The 12,955-nt window shown below is 47.4% G+C and overlaps 1 protein-coding gene across 1 annotated transcript in view; it reads left to right on the top strand.

Annotated features, from left to right (window-relative positions):
• Positions 1-12,955, top strand: part of CAMKV (CaM kinase like vesicle associated) — a 174,122-nt gene that overhangs the window by 131,882 nt on the left and 29,285 nt on the right. The window lies entirely within an intron of this gene.

Genomic DNA, 12,955 nt, shown 5'->3' with positions numbered 1-12,955 from the left:
GGCCTGGTATGGTTTAGGAGGGGGGGGGGGGGAGCTCGCCGGGCTGCATGCTCAGATAAGGGTCTGGTATGGATTTGGAGGGGGGGGGGGACCTCATGCCGTTTTTTTTTTTTTGGGGGTGGGCTTTTTCTTAAAATCCATAGCAGACCTGAAGGGCCTGGTATGGACTACTGAGAGGACCCCCTGCCAATTTTTTCTTTATTTTTTTAATAGCAGGGTGCCGACAATTGTAACCGTGAGTCATTTTAAAGAGGATTTGACTCATTTTTTTTTTTAAGAAATGTAATTTTTGCTGTAGTATATTTTATGCATGCTACAGATGGGCCACTTTACCGGCACATTAAGGGAACCCCCCACGAGGCATTATATTTAAAGGAATTTTTCATTTTTATTGTTGCCCTTTAAGCATAATTAAAATCACTGCTCCTGAAAAAAAAAAAAGTATTATTGATACATGTCCCCTAGGGCTGTACCCAGACCCCCCAGACCCCTTTTTATGGTCAATTACTTGCACATAAGCCTTTAAAATGGGCAGAATTTTCCTGTTCGGCTCCCATAGACTTCAATGGGGTTCACTGTTCAGGTTAGAACATTTTCACTGTTTGGGAGTTCTGCTGTGAACCGAACAGGGGGGGTATTCGGCCTATCTCTACTGGTGGGCACTAATTGGACACAGTGGTAGTGGTGGGTACTGATTGGCAGCAGTGGGCACTTTTGCAGCAGCTGGTTATCATCTCTTTTCTCCCCTCCTCCACGAGCCGACAACGTGAGAAGGAGCGGTGAAGAGAGCCGGTAACCAGCTTCTGTTGGCATCATAATCAGCTGTGATTGGACACAGCTGATCACATGGTAAAGAGCAGCTGATTGGCTCTTTACATGAATCTGTGTTCGGCAGTGTCCAGAGGACAGAGCGTGCCACCCGCGCCCAGCAGCGGGCACGATCATGCCATGCCATCATATGACGCCTCCCAGAACTGGACTTGTGCTCAGCAACTGGTTAATCAATAAGACACAAGTCGCGGCAAAAAAAAATGGTCCCTGCATTACTTTTCTTCGACTTTGGTGCGATTTGAGTGCCAAAGACTGCAAAGTTAAATTACAGAAGTCGCAAAGAAGTTGCTGATTTAGAATGCCCAACATTTGGGTATGTAGGCATGTGCATTCATCTCCCAGGCCAGAGTTACAGAGTCCCTATATTGTGATGAGAGACATGCCTGACTAATAGAGAAACCTGGGAAGAAGGAGGTTTGGCCAAGCCTGACTTTTACAAAAAAAAAGTCATAATTTGCCTAGAACTTCAGTAGTTTGGACATTGGCCTGAAGGTAATTGCTTAATTTTCTTTTTAGTATAAACTCAATTTTTGCTCTATATCAGGGGTCTCCAAACTTTCTAACCAAGGGGCCAGATTACTGTCCTTCAGACTTTAGAGGAGTCAGACAGTGGCCAGTGGGAGTAGAAAATGTCCTGGCATTGGTAACAATTCCCCATTATTGGTGTCCGTGAAAGGAATAGTACACCATTATTGGTGTCAGTGGAAGGAAAAATGTCCCATCATTGGTGTCAGTGGGAGGAATAGTGCCCCATCATTGGTGTCAGCGGGAGGAAGGGTGCCCCATCATTGGTGTCATTGGAAGGAAAAATGTCTCATCATTGGTGTCAGTGGGAGGAATAGTGCCCCATCATTGGTGTCAGTGGGAGGAATAGTGCCTCATCATTGGTATCAGTGGAAGGAAGAATGTCTCATCATTGGTGTCAGTGAGAGGCATAGTGCCTCATCATCGGTGTCAGTGGGAGGAATAGTGTCCCATCATTGGTGTCAGTTGGAGGAATAGTGTCCCATCATCTGTGTCAGTGGCAAGAATTACGATCCATTGTTGGTGTCAGTGGCAGGAATTATACCCCATCATTGGTGTTAGTGGGAGCAATAGTGTCTCATCATTGGTGTCAGTGGGAGCAATAGTGTCTCATCATTGGTGTCAGTGGAAGGAAAAGTGCCTCATCATTGGTGTCATTGGAAGTAAGAGTGCCTCATCATTGGTGTCAGTGGGAGGAATAGTGTCTCATCATTGGTGTCAGTGGAAGGAAAAATGTCTCATCATTGGTGTCAGTGGGAGGAATAGTGCCCCATCATTGGTTTCAGTGGGAGGAACAGTGCCCCATCATTGGTTTCAGTGGGAGGAACAGTGTCCCATCATTGGTGTCAGTGGGAGGAATAGTGTCCCATCATTGGTATCAGTGGGAGGAGTCGTTTCCCATCATTCAGCTTCGGGTGTGGCTGCAGGAAGGTTCTCTGGCTGTGTGTCTGCTCCAGGTGATCTGTGTCAGAGGGGAGTCTGGTAAAATCTCTCCCAGCCCTGCTGGCCCCTATCTGGGGAGGCCATGCAGGCCAGCAGGGCCTCTCCTGCTGGAAGCTCTGAACCATCCCCTGGGCTGATGGATGACATACCTGCTCCTGGACAAGCCATGGCTGGGGATCTCTCTGCCCCTGGTGAGGATGAGGATACCGAGTCCATTCGGGAGCGAGTGGTGGCCGGGATCAAGGTCCTGAATAGGGAGAGAGACCAGCTCTACAAGCTCAGAGCAGAGTTGAAGCGTCTGCGAAAGCAACGTGAAGGTTTGCACAGCCGCAGCCGTGGATCTATGGATTCGGAAATCCAGTTGGTAAAGGTCCGGGTTCAACACCAGGAAACCATTGTGGCCATGATGGAAGGTAAAGAGGGGCCCTTTAAGGAAAAGTTTTGCAATGACCGGAGATTTGCAAGGATGGCAAAGATGGAGGTGGAGGAGGAGACCCCCGGTTCTGACCCCCTGACTCCCCAAGGTGAGGTAAGCAACCCGTTGCCTTCTCAGGGCTCAGGAGGCATGCTGACAGTGATCCAGGCAGTGGAGTCTCCATTACGGGCGGATCAGCTGGTGTTTGGTGAGGAGAACTTTCCTGATAATGTGCCTGATAAGGTAAAGCCTAGCAAGTCACAAGTGACTGATAAAACTATTTTTGTGCCATTTAACACCTTGGCTAATACTGATGTTTTGCCCAATGACACCCAGGCTGGTAATTCCATATCCACCAATACTTCAGCTGCTGATGTTTCCTTGCAGGAAAGACTGCGTTTAAAAAGTGACATTGCAGCAAAGGAACTACAAGAGCCAGAGCAACCAATTAACCCCCCTTTTACTGAGTCAAAGGCTGTTTGTCCAGTCACAGCTGCTGTCTCTATACTGCAGCATCAGGCCACCTGTGGTACTACAGCAGAAACTGTGATAGTGAATACTGATTGTTCTGACATTTCTTCCAACACAGGTGTTCTGAATAATCCTACTAATGTGTGTTTAATGAACAATCCTGCTGGCTCAGTACAAGAAGTTAATAATAAGGATAATAATAATAATGTACCGGCTAAAGTTACACCAGTGTGGGGTCTTGGCCCTGATAAGCCTTCTTTTGCTCAGGTGGTACGCTCTGCTCCTGGTAATATTATTAGGCCAGGGCTGCAGCCAATGAGGAACCCTGCTTCCAGGCAGAGATTAACACCACAAACTGCCACCTTGAGCACCCCTGGTTCCGGTCTTGGGTCTCTGGCTTCTGCTGGGGGTCCAAGACGTAATGTCGTTATACTTAAATGGGAAGGTGGTGCAGTCTCTCCAGCACGGCGTGTGGTGGTGGATATGATTTTGGAGATGGGCTTTGGGGCGAATGACCTTTATGCCCTAATACACGTAGCTGGGAGCCGGGAGTACACAATCAGCTTCACCAGGCCAGAGGGTCTTGACCTGTTCTGGGAACGATATGAAGCTCGGTGCAGGTCAAGACCCGAATGGGAAGATCTGGCACCAGTTGCTGTTTCGCAGAGATCAACGGTTAAAAAAATAACCATCATTCTCACTAACGAGAGTGTTCCTGCTCGGGACTTAGAGGTCTGGTTAAGGAACTATGGTGAGGTTTTGACAACACCAAATAAAATTCTTGATGAACGTGGCATATGGACTGGGGGTTGGTCAGTAACGGTCAGGTTGGCCAGGGATGGGAATGTTGTCCGTCACCTGCCCTCCTCGGCTTTCATAGGGAGGGATAGGATGACTGTTTTTTATCCTGGTCAGCCAAAGCTATGTCACCGCTGTGGAGAAAAGGGGCATTTTAGCTCCTCCTGTTCAGCCTTAATATGTTCGGTATGTCGGGGACAGGGTCATGTGGCCAGGGACTGCACCCAGGCGATAAGGTGCAACCTGTGCCTGCGCCTTGGCCACCCCTACAGCCAATGTCCGGAGGCCTGGCACAATATGGAGAAGGAGGTAGTAGATGATCTGTTGAGGCTGGACAGGATGGAGGATGAGGCCCCTGGTGTACCATCTTCCCCTGCGGTGACTGACTCCCCTGGTCCTGTTCAGGATCCCTCCCCAGTTTCTGTGGCAAACCCTCCTGTGTCTGTAGGTATTCCTTCTGTGGCTGTCTCTGTGTCCCCCCAGCCTACTGTACCCACTCCTCTTGTGTCAGAACCTTCCAAGTCTGTGCCCCCTGAGTCAGTCTTGCCCCATGAGTCTCCTAGGTCTGACTTAAAGGAAGGTCCCCCCCCACCCGGAGTGGTGGGATGTGCCAAAAAGGGTGCTGCTGCTTCTTCTGTAAAGAAGTCTTCTGCAAAGACTTTGAAGAAGAAAACAAGAGATGAAAATATCTTGGAGTCTGACCTGCAGTACCTGGAGGAGAGAAGGAAGGTTGTGAGGCGGAAGAGACAGGCGGTGAGGACGGAGCAGGAAGCCCCAGTGTCTGTCCCCAACCTTTCTAGGGCTTCTGCATGGGATATTTCCTCATCTGGAGCTTCCTCTGAACAAAATTCAGACTCAGAAATGGAGTTGGAGGAGGCCTCAAGAAAGAGAGAGGCTTCTGGTGATGAGCAGCAGAGGGGAGCTAAGAAGCAATCCACCCAATAACCCAAATGGCGGTTCCCCCTCCGTTAAAAGTGGTGACAATAAATGTCGCCAGTATTAAGTCAGTAAGAGCTCGTTCTATGGCCTTCTTTTTGTTCAGCCAATTAGATGCTGAAATTTTATTTTTGCAAGAGACTAGGCTCACCTCCTTGGCAGATATTCATATGGCCAAGAGAGAGTGGAGGTATGGTCCATCTTACTGGTCTCTTGCGGCCGAGCCTTACGGCGGGGTGGCGGTGTTGTTTAAAACCGGCATGGTAACTGTCCGGCGGGTTATTGAGGTGGAGATTGGGAGATGTATGGTCTTAGACGTTCTTGTGGGAGGGCAGGACCTGCGCCTAATTAATATATATGGGCCGCACACAAAGTGGGACAGGAAATGCCTTTTTACAAGGATCAAGCCATTTCTTTTTACATCCCGGCAAGTGGTTTTTGGAGGTGACTTTAATACTGTGACTAGGCCCAAGGACAGGAAGGACTTCAATGACAGGCTGGGATATGATAGCGTTTTTTTAAATAGTATGGTTAGGGATGCTGGTCTTGTGGATGTGCACATTAAGCACCTTCCGGATGACACAGGGTTCACCTTTCATCGAGGTAATAGTCAGAGTAGGATAGATAGGTTTTTTTTGAAGGAGGCCTCTGCTTTCTCACCCCCAGTGGTGCAGGCAGTGGAGTTCTCTGATCACTGTATGCTATCTGTGGTCTTGAATGCTTCAGACTTCCCTCAGAGGGGCAAAGGCATCTGGAGATTAAATTCGACTCTCCTTGAGGAAGAACATGTTAGACAATCCTTTGAGGAATTCTTTCAGGCACAGGTGACCATCCTGGACTTTTGTAGCAGCAAGGCTGAGTGGTGGGAGCTGACCAAAAAGAGGATTGCTGGATTCTTCAGGGGCCTAGCCAATAAAAAACAGTTTAATAGATACATGACCTACCAACGTTTGCGGAGGAAGCTGGATATTCTTGTCTCGAGAGGAGGAGATCCTGGGGCAATCTCTGAAGTGAAAATCCTCCTCAGGAAGTGTCAATATGACCGGCATACCTCTTTGGTTCTGGAGCGGGACTATGGGAAATACCACTCGCCTGACCCTTACCAGAACTGCAAACAGGGTGTAGCTGTTAAGATGGTCGTTGGCCTTAAGGATAGTACAGGTTCCTTGACAAAGTCCAGGTCAGGGATCCTGGAGGTCGTGAGGTCTTTTTATGCTGAACTTCTTGGGAGGAAAGAGCTTGACCGGGACAAGATGGAAAGCTTTTTGGACTCTACTCCAGGTCTAAATGGTGGAGATGTCCCTTTGATGAATTTGACAGAAGAGATCACAGTTGAAGAGGTGACGAGGGCAATTGAACAGCTTGCCATCAAGAAGTCACCTGGACCGGATGGTCTGACGGCTGAGTTTTACAAAGCCTTTAAGTCTATTCTGGCCCCACATTTGGTAGAGGTTTTTAACAGTTGTCTTGCTGAGGGGGTGCTTCCCCCTTCCATGAGACACTCAGCTGTGATTCTTCTTTCAAAAGGTAAAGATCCTTCGATGATTGAGAATTGGCGCCCCATCAGCCTTCTCAATGTCGATAGAAAGGTGCTGGCGAAGATACTTTTCTGGCGCCTATCGGCAGTAGCAGAGTCTTTGCTTTCTCGCCATCAGCACTGTTCGATCCAGGGTAGGAGCACCTTCACAGCAGTTTTAGCTGTCCGGGAGGCCTTGGAGCAGTGCAGGGCTGCAGGCTGGGGAAAGTATCTACTGGCATTGGATCAGGCAAAGGCTTTCGATCGTGTCAATCATGAGTACCTGTGGTTGCTCTTTAGTAAGTACGGTCTGCCGGGTGGTTTTGTCGATTGGTTAAAAGTTTTGTATAAGGGGGCAGAAAGCTTCCCTCTTGTTAATGGTTGGGTTGGACAGTCCTTTGAGGTTGGCTCTGGGGTGCGCCAGGGTTGTCCCCTGAGTCCCCTGCTCTATGTGTTTGCAATCGACCCCTTCATCAGGAGGCTAGAGAGCAGCATGTTGTGTGGGGTACCAGTGGGAATCCCGGGTGAGCCGCCTTTGAGGGTTGTTGCCTATGCGGATGATGTGTCAGTGATTGTCACTGGGACAGATGAAGCGGAGGAGGTGGTCTCTCTGACATCACGGTACTCTGAAGCATCAGGCTCCAAGATCAATCAGGAAAAGAGTGAAGTTTTTTGGATGGGAAAGGAAGGTGAGGGGTTTGATCTCCCGGACACCTTTCCAGTGCCCCAGGAAAAAATTAAGATATTAGGCATTGAATTTGGACCTGGCGATTATGGCCTCAAAAACTGGGAAGGCAGGCTGGAAGTTGCCAATACTAAAGTGGTCAGCTGGAAGAGATGGAAGTTATCTCTGAGGGAAAGGGTTGATCTGATTAAGACTTACCTGATACCGATCTTCTTGTATGTCAGCCCTGTCTGCATCTTGCCAGTGTCTCTCTATGCTAGGATCTATAGTGTGTTCTTCCAGATGCTGTGGGGGAACAGACTGAACCCCATCAAGAGGAATGTCACCTATCTATCCAGGAGGGAGGGTGGCTTAGGTATGGTCAACCCCGTTCTTTTCTTTTCGCTGCTATTTCTCAAGTTTAACATTGGTAGTATGCTTGCAGTGGAACCTCCTGGATGGGCAGGCATGTTTAGATCTTGGTTTAGGCCTTTTCTGCGACTTTGGGAAGAAGGTGGCCAAGTGAAGAATCTCAGGGGTCATCGTGGTCAGCTTCCAGCCTATGTCGCTCCGTGTCTGAAGTTGCTGCGGCAGTGGCGACTGTCGGCTGAAGATCTCAGATCCGCTCCGAGGAAAGTCCTTATGAGCCGAGTCTTGAGCGAAGTCTTTCATGACCCACTGGCCTTAAGGGATTGCCCAGGCACAATTTTGAGGGAAGGGTTAAGATTGATTAATTTGGCTAGAGTCCCCCTTAAATTCAGGGATCTGGCCTGGTTGTGCTTCCACGGGAGGCTCTATGTTCGGGGCAATTTGAAATTCCGCAGTGGGGTGGATCGTGGTTGTCCTCGGGAGGAATGTACAGGTGAGGAGGAGACTATGGACCATTTTCTGCTTCGTTGCCCTTTTAACATAGAGGTATACAAACAGGTGGGGCGGGCCCTCGGTGTTCCTTTCCTCTCCAGGCTGGGTTATGCTGAGTGGGTGTACGGAGCATTCAATACTGGTGGGGGCTTTTGTTTGGATACACTTTTTTTAGTTAGTTTAGTAGTCCGTTATTACACATGGAACGCACGGTGTCAGGTCACCCTTCGGCGTAAAATCCTTCCTGTTCAGGTGGTGGTGTGTGACATTCTGCATGAGGTGGGGAAGATTCGAGCGCTTGAGAGAGACAAGTGGGGTCAGAGGGCTTGGCTGAAGGCGTGGAGGGGTTTCAAGCCTCCCTGACTGCCAGGAGTCTCTTTCCCGGGTGTGGCTTTCTGTCTCTTATCACCCTAGATTTTTTCTTAATGCTTAGTTTTTGATAAATGGCTGCATACATAGGTGATGGGTTGTGCCTCTTAGGCCCTCTCTGCTGCTTTATGTAAATAGTTTTCTAAAAATGTTGGAAGTGGATTATGTATATATTGTATATATTCTGCACATGGATGTGTATTCCTTTGTTTTCGGTTGGAATATTGTACTATAGTTATGTTTTTTACTTTTGTATAAAATATGTTGCTTGATTCTTTTCAATAAAAGATCAATAGTGTCCTATCATTGGTGTCAGTGGGAAGAATTGTGCCTCATCATTGGTGTCAGTGGAAGGAATAGTGCCTCATCATTGGTGTCAGTGGGAGGAATAATGTCCCATCATTGGTGTCAGTGGGAGGAAGGGTGCCCCATCATTGGTGTCAATGGAAGGAAAAATGTCTCATCATTGGTGTCAGTGGGAAGAATAGTGATCCATTGTTGGTATCAGTGGCAAGATTAATGATACATTGTTGGTGTCAGTGGGAGGAATTATGCCCCATTGTTAATGTTAGTAAGAGGAATAATTGCCCAAGGGCCAGATAAAGGCAAGCAAAGAGCTGCACAGTTTGAAGACTATTACTCTAGATTGTGGCAGGGATTGGCTGTAGTCTTGTGACAAAAAGCCCACATTTGCAAATCAGTATCAGGACGGTGTAGTGTGCTGAGGCTGCACATTTTAGGGAGAAAAGGAGAATATTTGGAAAGAGTTGGTGGAGCGAATTATGGAGGTACCACCATGTTGACATTCCTGGGGAACTGAAAGGTTCACTTTATGTCATTGAAAGTTGACTCTTTATGGATAAAATACTTTATGTAAATTAGCAATAGGATTTCCCTTACTGAGAAGAAGATTCCATGCCCACCTGACAAGCCCTAATTATAAAGGAGAACCTCTCTCCATTGACCTGTGGTGAGGGCACAGGAAGCCGAGTGACACCGGAGACGAGGGAAGGTCTCTCCTCCCGGCAGGTAGATTCCCATCCCGAATCCCAAACCCCCTCAGGCTTCCTTCCCTTTCCATACGCTGCTCTCTGATTGTCCCTGAGTTTATAGTAAACACAGCTATTGTCAGGTAGATCCTTGTCACTCAGAACTCTGAATAGAGGTCAACCTGATTCTAATGTCTTTGATCAGCCAACAATGGACACCAAAGCCAACTCCACTCACTGCTAGATGCCATTCAATAAATCTACGGGCCAATTCACTCTGCACTTATCCAGGTCACATCTCTGGGGAGAAAAAGGATGATATCAATGGATGCATAGAAATGTTTACAACTTTCCATGTTCAGGCTGTTCTGGATGAACAATCCTCCTCTCACCTAAAGAGAACCGATTTCAAAGAGGCTCCAATGAAACCATAAAAGTGACTTTCAATGTTGCGCATTTTATTTGATTGCTATTCCCGGATTTTATCAACACGTTGGTAGATGTCTTTATTCTGTCAGCTACATGTATGACAAATGCCAGCAGAGTCCTTGCTAAACAGCTGCTGAGATATAACCAATTACAGGTTGGGATAACTAGAGAGGGTGATGCTTCTAGTCATTCTAAGCTTTTCTCACCCAGGGTTCCTTCTGAAGTTGCTAGGGGTTCTTTAACGAACATCTAACAAAACTACCATGTTTCCTCCAACTGTCCACCAATGTGAGGGCCCTTATCGTTATAACTTAAATGTAAGAAGCTCTTATCTACCGACCACCAATGTAAGAGAGGCTCTTCTCCATTCACCACCAATGTAAGGGAGGCTCTTCTCCACTCACCACCAATGTAAGGGAGGCTCTTCTCCACTCAAACTAATGTAAAGGAGATAAAGAAGGGCCTTCTTCACTGATCTATGACGTAAAGGGCATTTGTCAACTGTCCACATTGTGAGGGCTTCTTTGCCCTACCACTATAAATATAAGAGGCCATTGACCACCAAGGCAATGGGGCCTTTCTCCTCTGACAACGAATGTAAAGAGCATTCTGCCCACTGACAACCAAAGTAAGGAGCATTCTTCCCACTGATCACCAATGTAAGGAGCATTCTTCCCACTGATCACCAATGTAAGGAGCATTCTTCCCACTGACCACCAATGTAAGGAGCATTCTTCCCACTGACCACCAATGTAAGGAGCATTCTTCCCAATGACCTCCAATGTAAGGGACATTCTTCCCACTTATCACCAATGTAAGGAGCATTCTTCCCACTGATCACCAATGTAAGGAGCATTCTTCCCACTGATCACCAATGTAAGGAGCATTCTTCCCACTGATCACCAATGTAAGGAGCATTCTTCCCACTGACCACCAATGTAAGGGACATTCTTCCCACTTATCACCAATGTAAGGAGCATTCTTCCCACTGATCACCAATGTAAGGAGCATTCTTCCCACTTATCACCAATGTAAGGAGCATTCTTCCCACTTATCACCAATGTAAGGAGCATTCTTCCCACTGATCACCAATGTAAGGAGCATTCTTCCCACTTATCACCAATGTAAGGAGCATTCTTCCCAATTTTGTTTATTAAAAGTCTTGCAATCAATAAGCATAAAATCAATATACATAAATAAATATATACATATTTACATGAAAAGGGGAAAAAAAAATACATAGCAAATTCTGCTCTCAAATAAAGACTGCCTTTACAGCAAAAACAAAACTCACATCATGAAACACATCATTACCGGGAAAAATAATCTTAATTAGACTCACACCACCACACCAGACATCAAACCTGCGAGGTCAAGAAACAAAAACCACTCCCATTATGCATGCAGCCCTTCTTCAAAAATGAAGATATTAACTAACAAAAGCTAAGGGTGTGAAAGAAATAGCATAGGAAAAAAGCTTTTCACCCAGAGATGGACAGTTCACCAAAAGCAGGTCTGATATTCCTCCACGCCCTTATCCAGACCGCTCGAGGCTCCCTGCCCTTCTCAAGACCCCGAATCTTCCCAACCTCACCCAGAATATCGTACACCACCACCTCGACAGGGAGGACTTTCTTCCGCAGGGTAATCTGGCACCGTGCATTCCACGTGAAGTAACGGACAACTATACTAACTAGAAAAAGTGTATCCAAATCAAAATCCCAGCGAGTCGGGAATGCCCCATACACCCACTCCGCATAACTCATGCGATAGAGAAAGGGGATGCCTAGAGCCCTCCCCACCCTTTTATACACCTCTATGTTAAAGGGACACTGGAGCAAAAAGTGGTCCATAGACTCCACTTTACCAACACACTCCGCTCTAGGACAATCCCGATCATCCACAGGGCGATGCTTCAGGTTCCCTCTCACATAGAGCCTTCCATGGAAAGCGAGCCAGGCTTGATCCCTAAACTTCAAAGGGATTCTTCCTAAGTTAATTAAACGCAACCCCTCCCTCATTACGGGGCCTGGGCAATCCCTTAAGGTCAGCGACACACTGAAAGCAGAGCCCAAAATCCTCTTCTCCAGAAGCTTTCTGGGGAGGGACTTGATATCCCCCACTGTCACCTGCCACTGCCTAAGTATTTTCAGACACGGGGCAACATAAGCCGGAAGCTTGCCATGTCGGACTCTCAGACTTTTCACTGGCCCGCCATCTTCCCAGCATCGCAGAAAAGGCCTAAACCAAGATTGAAAAATACCCACCCATCCCGGCGGGGTCTCTGCTAACATATTACCAAGATTATACTTTAAAAAAAGCAGAGAAAAGAAAACTATAGGGTTGACCATTCCTAGACCACCTTCCCGCCTGGACAGGTAAGTTACATTGCGTTTAATCAGGTTCAGCCTATTTCCCCATAACAGTTGGAAAAAGCAGCTGTACACCCTTGCATAGAGAGATTCCGGCAAGATACAGACAAAGCTGACATATAAAAAGATTGGGATCAGGTAAGTTTTAATCAAGTCAACCCTTTCCCTCAAGGAAAGTTTCCATTTCTTCCAGCTTGCCACCTTGGCATTGGCATTCAACAACCTGCTTTCCCAATTTCGATGACCATAGTCACCAGGACCAAATTTGATGCCCAACACTTTAATTTCCTGCTGGGGCTCTGGGAAGGCATCCGGAAGTTCGAAGCTTTCACCCTCCTCACCCATCCAGAAAACTTCACTCTTTTCATGATTGATTTTAGAGCCAGAAGCCTCAGTGTACTGCTCTATCACAGAGACCACCTCCTGCGCCTCCTCCATCCCAGAGATAATAACAGACACATCATCGGCATAGGCCACGACCTTCAAAGGCGGCACACCAGCAATGCCCAAAGGCACCCCACACAACGATCCACTCTCTAACCTTCTTATGAAGGGGTCAATTGCGAATACATATAGCAGGGGGCTCAAAGGACACCCCTGGCGCACCCCAGAGCCAACCTCAAAAGGCCGTCCAACCCAACCATTAACAAGTGGGAAGCTCTCAGCCCCTTTATATAATGTTTTCAGCCAATCAATAAACCTCCCCTGCAGGCCGTATCTACCAAGTAGCAAATACAGGTACTCATGATTGACTCGATCAAAAGCCTTCGCCTGATCCAATGCCAGCAAGTACTTTCTCCATCCAGCAGCCCTGCATCGCTCCAAAGCCTCCCGGAC

The sequence above is a fragment of the Pelophylax lessonae genome (genome assembly GCF_965119305.1).
Source record: "Pelophylax lessonae genome assembly, chromosome: 8".
In the NCBI taxonomy this organism is placed as follows: domain Eukaryota; kingdom Metazoa; phylum Chordata; class Amphibia; order Anura; family Ranidae; genus Pelophylax; species Pelophylax lessonae.
This window is presented reverse-complemented; position numbering and strand designations above follow the sequence as displayed.